The sequence below is a fragment of the Poecilia mexicana genome, unplaced genomic scaffold (assembly GCF_051168715.1).
Source record: "Poecilia mexicana isolate PSO_F unplaced genomic scaffold, ASM5116871v1 scaffold_10, whole genome shotgun sequence".
In the NCBI taxonomy this organism is placed as follows: Eukaryota; Metazoa; Chordata; class Actinopteri; order Cyprinodontiformes; family Poeciliidae; genus Poecilia; species Poecilia mexicana.
The window spans coordinates 7,687,854-7,700,770 of NW_028263379.1; positions in this window are offsets into that span (position 1 = coordinate 7,687,854).

A 12,917-nucleotide genomic window follows, 5' to 3' on the forward strand; every position below is an offset into this window, starting at 1 on the left:
ACAGAAATCTATAGTCCATTCAATCATGGATATAAAACAAGTCACTCAAGTTCAGTTTATTTTGCCAATTAGTAAAAACAAAGAAAAAAAAAGAGAATTATGTCTAAGGAAACTCAGCCGATTGCATCGTGGTCCCTCCTCCTGATTGAGCATGTAACATCTGTGGACATTTGATTGAGTCTGTAATGTTGCAGCAATCCCTCATGCAGAGCATGCATGTGGCAACAGTGTAGAGAAAAATTCTCTAATGTTTATTGTTAACTTTAAATCAAGAGGAGAGGCTAATGGTAGATTACTTGAGCACCATGGTTAATGATGGCAGAGAGAGTCACAGTCAGTCTGTCATGTAAAGATCAGCATCTTTAAGTTCAGTGGTCTCTAAAAACTTTCTCCACCTTAAGTTCATTACAGTTATATTATATTTGCTGTTTTAACAACTGTTGTCTTTAAATGTGCTATATAAATCTATTCGATATAAACATTTGTATTCGTTTATATCAGTTTTTTTCATATTTTTTAGAGTTTTTAGATATTAGTTTTGGAAATTGCATGTAGTTCATGTTAACTTTCTTGTATTTTGATTGGCTAACATTTACACCTTACACTTACTTTCTATTCTCCCTGAAATATAAACTTTTTTCAGAGGAACTTTAAAACAGATGCAGGTGTGTTTTGCAATTATTTCAATATTGTTTGACAAAAGCGACTAAACCATTTAAAGGATAAAATCCTTTGTGTTTGTCCTTAATTGGGACCAAATTTGGTTTAAAAGGAATAAATTCAAGTCTGTTTTTAATATCAAATAGAATATTATATCATACTAAGCTATGGACAAACATCTATTAAAACTTTCTGAAGATAATGCTGTTAAAATGTAAGTTATACAGAAGCTATTAGATACTTAAGCTACTTACTGTAAAGGCTTCTACGAGCTTGTGTTTCCTCCAGCAATCATTTGTTCATCTTTACAATTAGAAACACCACAGCCCGTGCTTTATTAACTCTTACCCTACCTGGCTATTGTCTTGCAAACATAAAAAGGGCTTCAGGTGCTGAAAGAGAGACAGGAAGGAGGAGTGGATTTAATGAAAGCTCTGGCATCTGTATCCAATTCATCTTGTCAACGTTGCACTGCCATCTTTGCCCCAAAACCAAACCTCCAGCATGCCTTGCCAGCCTCTTTAATTACTTTCCCTTTTTGTATGGAATGGCAACTGGCAGAATTGACAGACAGGTGCGGCGACTCTGATTAATTAAAATAATAAAGTGAGGTAGAGGACGAAGGGGGGTGGAATATCAATGCGCGGACAGCTTGTATTGACGGGCATGCAGCGAGGAGACGTCAACAGGGCAGGGAACGCTGATTTACTCTGTGACAACAGGATGGCCTTCGGGCCTGACAGGACTCTACAGAAGACAGGCAGACAGTGAGTTAGAAGACGGGGAGGGTGGGGTTTGTGTCCCACTCACATCCTCGGGGACTGGACAGGAAAACCTCCAGGTGCCTCAGCAGCTGCAGTGTCCCGCTCTGAAAATGCTGGTGCTATCACACCTATCAAAATGAGATGGAGTTAATAAAAGCCGTCTCTGGGGATTCATCAGCTCTAACAGCCGTATATTATTTCAGGAGACAAAGGAAACATCTTTCTGAATGATAAGTCCTAAGAGAGTAGGTAGCCATTGTACTATCACTTTCTCATTACGAACTGATATCACATCGTGTTGGTTTGGTGGACTCAGGGTGAAGGTAAAAGACAATTATTCATCAACATATCACAGCTGAAAAGATATTGAGCTGCAACTGATGTCACCTGTTGGCTTACAGTGGCTTACAATAGTATTCACTCCCCTTGAACTTTTGATATTTTTCCATGATGGATTTCATTGGTAAGATATACAAATATAGGCATTTCTCTTCAACCTCTCCGATTCAACACTTTATAGCATTGCATCTCCAGATTTTTCAAAGTATGTCTAGACTATCTTTGTACATTAAACTCTGACATTTTCACCAGCTGCTCTTAGCAAATAGCTTGTCCAAAATTGTACAGAGGGCCGGAAATAGCCTCTCGGCTGCACTTTGGACACCCCTGACTTGGTCAATTGACTAAATTACCTCATCATGCACTTAAGTTCTGCAGTCCTCTCCTAATGACCGAATTATGTGTTTCTGGTGTGTTGCTTCAGAGAAATACTTAAAAGTTGCAGGACACTGCCCTAATAGACTGGAGTTTGACACCAGTCAAACACCCAATTCTGGTTGAATGCTGGAGGTTGTTTTCCAGCTGAAAGGTGAACCTCTATAATATGAAGTCTTTTGCGCCCTCTGACATAAATACTTTCCTTTCCTGACATGTCATTTCAGGTGGACAACCATATCTTGGCAGGTATTCAGAATAAAACGAGAATGTGCCACTTTGAAAAAGGTCACTGTGTTTCTTGCAAGGCACTGGTTCTTCATACAGTCACTTTTCCCTCTAATGTATTTCCCAATATTTTTGGTTCTCTTATATTAGAAGAAAAGTACATATAAAAATGAGTAATAGGTACAGAAGGAGTTTATGTTGTCCTTCGGTTTGCATAATTGGGTCATCAGTAGAGTTGTTGTACTCCTACTGTAAGCTGCTCCTCCCTTCTGATCATATTTTCTAATTAAGCAGAAGAGCAAGAGGAAAAGTGTGAGAGCTGCCTTGATTTACCCTTTTTCAATGAATCAAATGAATGTTTTTGAATATACAGCAGCATTTCTTCAAAAGCATGCAACGGGACGCTGGAAGTAGCATCCACCCATACTGTGGGCTGAAATGTGATAAGTGTAAGTTTGTGTGTGCGAAAGCTGACCTGCAGTACCCACATCCTCAAGCTGACACTTTAGAGCTGCTCTGTCTCAGCTGAGCGTGTCAGAACAACAGAGACGTGGAAAAGACCAGCATGTTTACCACTTCTCTGTGAAATCAAATACAAGCAGCGCTCGCTGCGCCCGACTGTGTGAAAACAGCAGATTGAGTCATTCACAGCTTCAAAGTTGCACTGATTCGCTGTGGCTGTGGAAAGCTCCTGAATGCCACCATCATTTAGCTTTTTTAACTACTAATGTATGAAACAACAATTAGAAATTTCAGTTATGTGGTTTTTCTTACTTTAGGGAAGTTATCTTATAACCCAGATTTTACAGATCAGTGCAATACAACAATCACCCCAGTTTAATCCAATTCAGATTAGAATTTAGATCTATTCACATACATTTCCGTTTTATTCAGTTCATTTCAACATGTAATCAAATACATTATAGCAAAGACACTGAGATGTAATAAATTAGGGAATGTCTGTATATTAAGCTGGTACATCACAGTATGTATTTCTTACAGGAATGTTAAAAATGGGGAATTATAATTCCCCATTGTATTAGCATTATGTCTGCTAATACTATGGACATCAATTCACATTTATGTTGCATTTTCATGTGATCCACAGAGTAAATGAGTTATTGTCTACTGATGAATTGCACTGGCTCAAAAAAAAAGTTGAGTTAATTTAAAAATAGGACAAATTGATGTATGTATATAAATATTTTTAAAATGACTATAATCAGTATGACTGACTTTTTTAAAAACATTTTCTCTATTTATGACTGAACTATATACCTATGTTGTGGATAAATCCTTTTACAAAGTTATATAATTTATTTTATTAAACTGAAATAAAACTATTCAGTTAGATAATTATAGTGAATTTTGATTTAATTATTTATTTTATTTTATTTTTTGATTTATTGTGTTTTATTTAACTCCTAAAAAGACAAATAAACTAAATAAAAATTAATTGGAATTAAACTTATTTGAAGACTTATTTTAAGATGATAGTTTATAAATTGTTGTGTTGACAGTAGAAATTGACACATCTTTAAAAAATTTTAATAAAAATAGCCTTTCTATAAACTACATGTTACGTGTTGGGAACATGACAGTCTGCTTTTGATTTTTCTACAAGGGAAACTGGAACAGAAAGGTTTTTTTTTTATCCCTTCATGGGATAGAACCCTTACAGCAGTAGGTATTTTAAAATCCCCATCCACTAAATGTTTTCTTTTTTTCTAAGACAAAATGAAATGCAGCCATTCACGCTGTCTGCTGCTGTCTTCATACCAAGTGAAGAATCTGTGGTTTGGAAGTCTTAGACGCCACCTTCTGGACAGACAATGAATAGCACATTCAATTAAACGCCAGCCATTCATTCTCCTTCAGTGAGCTGAACACAGCTGTTGAGGATCAGAATAGCTGACGGAAAACAGGGACTTGTTAAAAATATTTGTTCCTCTCATTAAACATATTTTTAGTTTTTAAGACCTTAAGAAACTGTTTAGATTTTTGATATTTCAGCTGCTATTTTGTGTTTTCCAATTTTCCATTGACAGATTTTTTTTTTTTTTTTTTTTTTTTTACAAATTAATTTGACCTATTAAAATACATAAAGGAGGACAAAGTAGATATTAATAGGGGCATCTTTTCATCCTTCTCTATATGAAAAAATAAATAAATTTGGTGTGCTTATAAATGTAAGAAACCTCTCAGAGAAGCTGTATATTTGATATATTCATAATCAACTGCATTGATGTACTGCCTGACGGTCTTAAACTGCGATGGAGCTGGCAGGAAATGAAACAAATTCGATTGGCTTTCCACTCTGTGTCCGAGGATTGGCTGCTTTGTTTCCTTCTGATTGTTCAATTAAAAGTGCGCCTCCACTTTAGAAGGCTGGACCCATTACAGAAAGTAATTTCAAGAGCCAAGCTGTTTGCCCTGCTTGCCTCTCTGCTACGAGGAATTCCCTCTTCACTTCTCTGCAGTCGAGCCGAGGCAGAGAGTGTTGGTAATATTAGCTCCCGTTTTTATTGAGAGATCCATTAATTGTAGCCTCCTGCCGCTGACCCTTTGACCCCCGCTGACCCTGAGACATCATGTTACCAGCCAGTCAAACGTAGAGTTAAAGCAAGTTGAACAGACATCTTTTGAATATAATAAAACTAATCTGCAGCTTTGAGCAGTACAAGAAGCCCGACTCACAGATCTGACAGCTGGCCTTGGCATCAAGATTTTCCCCCATCCATTAAGTATTTTATTAATCAAAGCATCTGTAATATTTGCCTTATCATACATTGTGGCGGCCAACTAAAAGGGGATATTTGTCCAGAGAGCTCCTTCAGAAGAAAAAAAGAAACAACATTAGGCTGCACTCTGGGTTGTGCATTAGGAAAAACAACATTCAGCCTTTGGGATGGGGTTATGTACAGTAATATACTACCATTAAGTATCCTACTTATCTAATGCAACCATTTAGTTTGCTGGGTCTTTACGAGGAGCGTGGAATTTCTCTGAAATCATCCTGACATGTCGGCAGTCGTCGTCTGCTCGCTGTGTATGTTGATAGTGTGAACCTTTTATGGAGGAGTACGAGTGCTGTATCGCTTCCAGCTCCTTGACAAGCTATTTCTGAGGATGATGGCTGAATACGTTCATTGCAGCTTTATGACGGGTCATTTAGGAAGTATCATTCCTGCAGTCCTTCACAGGATCTCTTTATCAGCTGCTGAGCGCGCCCCACAATAGAAGACTTGTGTAACTTTATATATACGCTTTTGTCTGATGGCTACATAAACTGCACTTTACCTGTTTTTCGACAGCCAAGGTCTGGGCCTGGGACGGGCGCTGAAAGCAAACACCTGATTGTATTAGTGTCTCCCCTTTAAGCTGTTGTCACCTAGCTGACCGATTATGGGCAATTACCTGCTCTGTCGGAATCCTAGCCGAATAGATTGAATTCAGATTGATTTTTGCCCAGGAAAGAGGGGGGAATTTAAAGCCTTTTTTAATTGGGTATTTGGTGTGTGCTGATCTGAACACCGTGGACTTCCCCAGGGATCCTTTATGGGCCAATAATGGCATTGGAGTGGGGGGGTGCTGCAGTCTCGTCAGCCGACTCCCTCCCAAGGCCATAACCCTGCATTTGCTCTGAGTGCTTTTCTATTATGCATTGATAGTTGAGCATCAATCAATAAGAGGGGAAACAGAAAACCCAGCGAAACCAACTTCTTAAGTGTAAAATGCCTCTTAATACCCAAGGCCTTTCAAACAACTTAACCTGGACGCTTTTTACCCTCACCCTTCCTCCCTCTGCTCTTTGAGGGACATTTACCGGCGCCTGGCGACACAATGTTTTATTTAGGAGGGCTGGAAATGTGCAGCTCTCAGGTGAAAATGCACCACAGTCCTCTTGTTATGCTTCAGCAGTATATCACTGGGTGTGTGCAGGCACCAAAACAAGCTCACAGAAGCAAATAGAACAGTGCATTTCAATTATATCAGCACATTCTGTTTCTGCAGTTGAAGCTGTGGTCTGTGGTCGTCAGTTGTTTGGGTTTGCTTCGAGTGATAACCATCCTCAAGGTTGATAAGGTCAGCGAAGACTCAGTTTTTATAGGTGAATGTAGCATGTCATGAAATCAAAACCCACAAATGGGCTGAAGATGATACAAAAAAAAGGGGTGGCCCCTTTAAACGCGCTTTTCAGCTGGTTGAGATTCCGGGAAGAAAAAAAAAGTGGGGAAAAACAAAGCCTAACCCACAGATAAGAGGAGCGGTGGGGATTGGACCTCCTCAGTGAAAAAAGATAAGCGGGAGACAGTCACAGCAATGACCAGCCACACAATACACAGGCCCACCTCCAGCCGTCTAAATCTCCCATCAGCACCAGTCCCCGACGGCCCTCCTGTCACCACTAATGCACCTTTTCCTATAGGACGAAGCCCCAGATACAGTAAGGTTATCTGGAGCTTTACGGGAATTCTCAGAATTGGCAAGTTCACCTTTCCTTTAGTACCGATGACAGGGGGAGATACAGATGGAGGCTATTGATTGTTGGTAGCACAGCATGTTTTCATTCAGCACCCCTGATAAGCTTTAGATGCTGCGTATTGTTTACCTGCCTACCAGTTCAAGTTGCCCTCCAGAATTCAGTTTTTATAGCTGGAGCAACTTTGATAACTTATAATATTGTTGTTTTAAGGAGTATAAACAATGAAGTATTGGTGCACATGTTACAAATGTTTTCTACTGAAACATTTCTATGTGAAAGATTGCTTACAGTGCTTTGCAAAAGTATCTGTACTCCATAACATGTCACATGTTTGTACGCAGGCCCTGCCTTGCAGATTTGAAATATTTTAAAAATAAGAACCTTTATTTCTTACTTTTCATACTTTTCATTAGGCCAAATTTCTGAATTAAAAATTTAGTTGGTGTTGTTCTGATGTAGTATTCTAATTTTAAAGGTTGCGCTTTCAGTCAGGTATAAATTGAAAATCATCATAGTTAACGCAAATGATAGCTTGAAAACATCAATCTGTGTGTAAATAATCTATATAATGTCTGTTACTTTGGGAATTCAGTCACAGAAATAAATAATGTTTTGAATAATATTGAATATGATTGTACCTTGTAGAACCACCAGTCACTCCAGTCACAGCTGCAAGTCTTTTGGGTTATATTTCTACCATGGTTCTCAGAAAACAGCTCAAGATTAGTCATGCTAGATGGAAAACGTCTGTGAACATCAGTTTTTCTAATTGGAGGCAAGTCTGGACTGTGACTAGGACATTCAGAAACATAATGGCTAGGCATAAATTACTCCATAGTAATTCTGGGTGCATTCACAGGATTGTTGTCCTGCTGAATTCCCGCTACAGTCTCAGTCCTTTTACAGCACCTAACAGGTTTTTCTCCAGAATTGCTCCATATTTAGCAACCTTCATCATCCCATTCACTATACCTGTTAAAGAAAAGCCTCCCCACAACATAATGCTGCTGAAGGTGTGTTCAGAGTGGCATACACACATAATAGGACAACTTCTTCTGGAGCGGCACATTAACGATTGTGGTTGTAACATGACAAAATATAAATAAAAAAATATTTAGAGGACGGGAATACTTTTGTAAGGCTTTGTATTCGTTTAAAAAGGTTAAATCTAGACTTTTAAGTCACTGTTTTTATCTTTTTCAGACAAAATTTCTATTCGTCTGGGGGTATGGTGAGCAAATATCCAGCCAGAGGATGCCCCCAAACTACTTCGGTTACACAAACTTTGTTTTTGGCTTCAATGCATCAGCACCCTCTCCCTCCATCTGCCATCTGCTGCTGAAGAATCTGTTTCACTCGATGAGCCAAGCCCAGCCTTTATTGGTCCTAATGGCACTATCAGCTGAGCCGCCAAACCCAATTACCTTTTAAAAAGGGAGGCCACCCCAGCTAATCATGGCTGCCTAACCTGATTTGCTTGTGATGAAGAGACGGGATAAAGAGCAGTTAATGGAGGGAGAATGATCTCACAAATACAAAAAACTCAATTCATTTCTCCGGGAGAGCAATCTGTCCGATTCAGCGGTAATGGAGTGGAGATTCATTAGTCCTCAGGCCTTAGTAGTAGCAACGTCCCCTTATCAACTAAATGACAAAAGAACATTAACTGTGCTTCACTTATAGACTTTATGTTGTTGGGAACAGACACAGAAAAGCTTCTAGACTGGTAGCTGGAGCAAAATGTCAACTGGGATGGAAAGCAAGAAAGAAAAATTGCCTAATCAGTTGTTCAAAGGCAAAACAACTAGGTCCATTTTGGTTAAATTGGTCTATTTCTCAGACTTTTACAGAATGTTGCAAGTCGCTTTGCAGCATAAATATTTAAACACATTTAATAGACTGTGTCCTTGATACGTGGTAAATTATTGTTATTTTGCCTCCAATGAGGTTGGAATCAGCTTAAAACCTAAGTTACCACCACTGTTGAGCTTTTCTGCACATGAAACTGTCGGAGATTGCTTGCTTGCACAAAACTAAGATATCTGGATATCATAGTGTTACTTTTTTAAAGTTTAAAACATATTTATACTGCATTAAAAATAGCTTTCCTTTACTCTCATCTTTCACTCCTTAATCCTATAATTATAATATCCTATAATATATTCTGCGGCTGTGTGTTACACTAGTCATCCAACATCCGCCTTTTGCCCCAGCACTCTCATTCACAGCATATCCCGTTGATGATGTAAGCGACACATGAATGACCAATTGATGCAGCACATGAATAGATGAGAACATGACCCCCAGCCCCTCAGAATCCACACGCTGCTTCAGCTTCAGCCCGATTTGCCTCAAATATGATCCACAGGACGTTGGCTGGATGGGACATAGGGCCATAGCCAGGGTTTGCAGACGGACATTAGGCCAAAGCCAGAGTTAAAATCCTATTAGTTTGAGTTGGGAATCAGATTATCGTCGTCGAGAATCACTCGTCTGGCAACTAGGGTCTAATTTATGCCAATCAACGGCAATTATTGAGGGGAAGGGAGCCCCTATTAGAGAGCCTCATCCACTTAGTCTAATGAATGGGGAAGATTCAATCTTGGATGTGGAGACACATTGGAGGGCTGCAGCTGAATGCGACTGCAACAGCAGGCCAGAGAGGAGCGGCTGTTATTTATCAATGACATGGTGCTGTCAGAGCAAACATACGTTAGCCATGGGGCACTGGGCTCTGGTTTCTACGCTCTGAGACTCTGTTCAGTATTACAACTCATGTAGCTTTTCTGTTGACTGTTACTTATGTGACAGATACAGATACAGGAAAATTTCAAAAAGTTTTGCTCCTTTTGGCTTATTTGTTACATTTAGAGTTTTCATATAATATCAGACAAAGGCAACTTGACTAAATGCAAAATCAATCTGATCATATGTGAAAAAGTAAAATAAAATATGAATTAAGTGTTGTTAATTAAGTTTTTTGAAAAATTAAGTTCAAAGTCCCTTGCCACTGATGTGCTTACTCACTGTGGAATGAGTAGAATCAAGAAATAACTTTAACCTACTTTGTGCCTGACAACACAAAGTAGGTTAAAAAATTCCCTAAATTGCAAGAAATCACGCTCCATTCTACAGTAGTTTAAAGAGTTGTGGAAATTCTATCAGTGCATAAAGTGTCAAAAGTATTTTGGGATGTCTGAGGCAGATTTGCTGCTTCAAGACCTAAGTGACTTATTGAACTTGATTGGGCATCAATTAATGGCACTTTTGTCATGCAGTAGGACAATGATCTGAAGCACACCTGCAAGTTGGGATTAGCTAGAATTAAAAAAATAATAATATTGTGGAGAGGAATTGTAAAAGTCTGGACTTCAATTCAGATCCTTTGGTATGACCTTAAATAGACTTTTCATGTTATAAAACTGTCCAGTGTGTGCACAATTCTGCAAAAAAAGAAAAACAAGTGGATTACCATTTCTCTAAAAGGCTCTGCTTGTTATTGTGAACTTTTAACAGGAAGATGTAAACTTTGGGGAAAATTACTTTTCACAGAAGTTGGTTTGCATGGGTTTTATTTAGCTTTAAGTGTAACAAAATGCAAAAACAGAAGAAATCTTTAAGGGGGCAAATACTTGTTATACCACTGCATGTGCATGCCTGCTTTTAGGTCTCATAATTGATCATAAGTTTGTAATTCTGTAATACACAGAGAAAACGTTTTTTTGTCTAAATGTACACAAACAACATGTTGCAAACATCACAAAGTTCATAGACTTCTCTCTTTGACTTCTCAGATTGCATTATCCATGATAATAATTAAACCTTTCAGAATATTTTCACTTTTGCTTTCCAGACATTAGGTTCAATTCAATCACATTTTCCAGATAAAGCAGATTTCATGATGTGAACTGAGAGGAAACAGTGTGTTTTGCCTTTGCAACATGTTGCTGCAAAATGTTTTAAACCCAGTGACTCAAATGTGGTCACTGACTCACTCTGAAAATGTTTTTCTTATTTTTCATCCCATCACAAGCAAGTTTGCAAACTCCAATTTGCACTGAACAATGCAGCTTGATTTGCTTTCTCACACTGCCCTCTGCTGTTAAACAAAATGAAAATAGATGTCACATTGGTATGAGCCAAGAAACAGGTCAGTAGGTGACTTCATGGGTAAATAAGAGTCTTAAAAAGTATTTGCATATTTGCAACAGGTTAAAACTTAGAAATAACTTTCCAATCATTTTAATGGGTTACTATTACACTTTTTATCATAACTGGAGGTGGAAGCTGAAGTAAGACTCCAACCATGGAAAGTTGATTTGCATATTTGCCTTGCATGTGCAGTTTTTACATTTTTGTGGTGTCACGAATTACATCAGATTCTGTCTGTTATGACTCTTTATGTGCTTCTCCAATAATTCACTGTGATGCATGTTTAATTTTTTAAACTTGTTTTCCATAAATAATAGAGATAAGAAAGGAGGGTACTTTCTATTTGTCTCTGCTAGATGTGTCCTGATAATCAGAGTCTCTAATGGGGGAAATTCCGAGACCTTTAATGGCCTCATGTTGGGGTTTAGCTTTTCCAGATAGAAGAGACGTTATTAATAACAACAAATATTTCCAGTGGGGAGTGTTTCATTTCCGAAAGCCTTCTCTGACTTTTCCGAGCTGAACAGAAGCACAACAAAAAGGACTTTTTATCGCTTTCTTTCACGGTGCTGCAGATTTTGTATCTGCAGCACATTGTAACCTTTGCTTTCAAATTTTTCCACTGGAACAATAAAATAAAAGACTTATATGCATTATATTTCACTATCACGGATATTACTGCTAACCACCACTAACTGAAGAAATGTCCCCTAGAAATGAAGAAAACAAAGACCTCTTCCAGATGTATTCAAATGTAAAATGTTGTGGTTGAAGGCCAGGCATACATCAGAGTGACTCAACTTGTTCCTTTTTTTAACTGCTTATGGGAACAAGAGGATGAGGCATGACAAGTCATTTCACCCTGCGCCCTTTCCCTTTTCAAGTTTGACTGATCAAACCTGAAAATTCAAACTTTAACAACGTGGGGGTGTTAAACCATGTTTGTTCCTGTGGCAACCTTCACATTTCTCTGCCTGTGGGCTGCTTGTTCCACTTTACTTCACACACTCTCATAATCGCTAATCACTGTCCCCACTGAAGATCCTTTATGATTACAGCTGCTGACAGCGACCCTCCATCTGATGAAAGGTTTCAATTCAGCCATTTGGCTGAACACGTCAGGCTTTCTCCCCACCCCGTCTTGCCCAACCACACAATAGCCACATCCTGTAAGGTGAATATTTACCACTGTTATAGTTTTTCATTTCATAAACTCAGGTAGGTACAAACTAATTAACTTTTTAAAAGGAAGTTTGTTTAGAGGGTAGATCAGCTTAGGAGCATTTTGTTACATTTAGAAAAAAAGTACATACTAAAGTGGGAAGTTTTGAAGCTCTGACTGTCCTGTAATGCATGGTATGTTGTCATCATCTAAAACTGGATACCAGTATGTCAAGGTATAAAAACAGCAACACACATAAATGCATAGTAAGCCCTTATTTTAGGATAATGTGATAAAGCAATCCGATGAATGCGACTATTTTAAGCAATCTCATCAAAGGGGGATTCCCCAAAGACAAACATGACCTCTCAAAGGGTCATTATGCATTTACGTAAGGAGGATACTACTGTGCACCACAGCTATATTTTATCAAAGGTGAAAGAGAGAGGAAGCCCCCTTTTCACTTCATCCCACAACCTCACCACTGCACAGAGAGAAATGAAACAAACATAATGGAAACATATGTCTGAATGGTCTAAAGTGAGATGTGACTCGGGCCAAAACAGATCTGGAAGTGATATTGCTGCTGAAACGTAACTCAGGACAGACCAGAAATTTCCAATTCTGACTGCGACCTTATAGCACTTGGCATGACAAGTTTCCCTCCAAAGGTTTTATCAAAAACATTCAGCTTATAAAGTTAATAACTTAAGAACAACTAAATTTTACAGTTTCAAATACACCTAAAAAT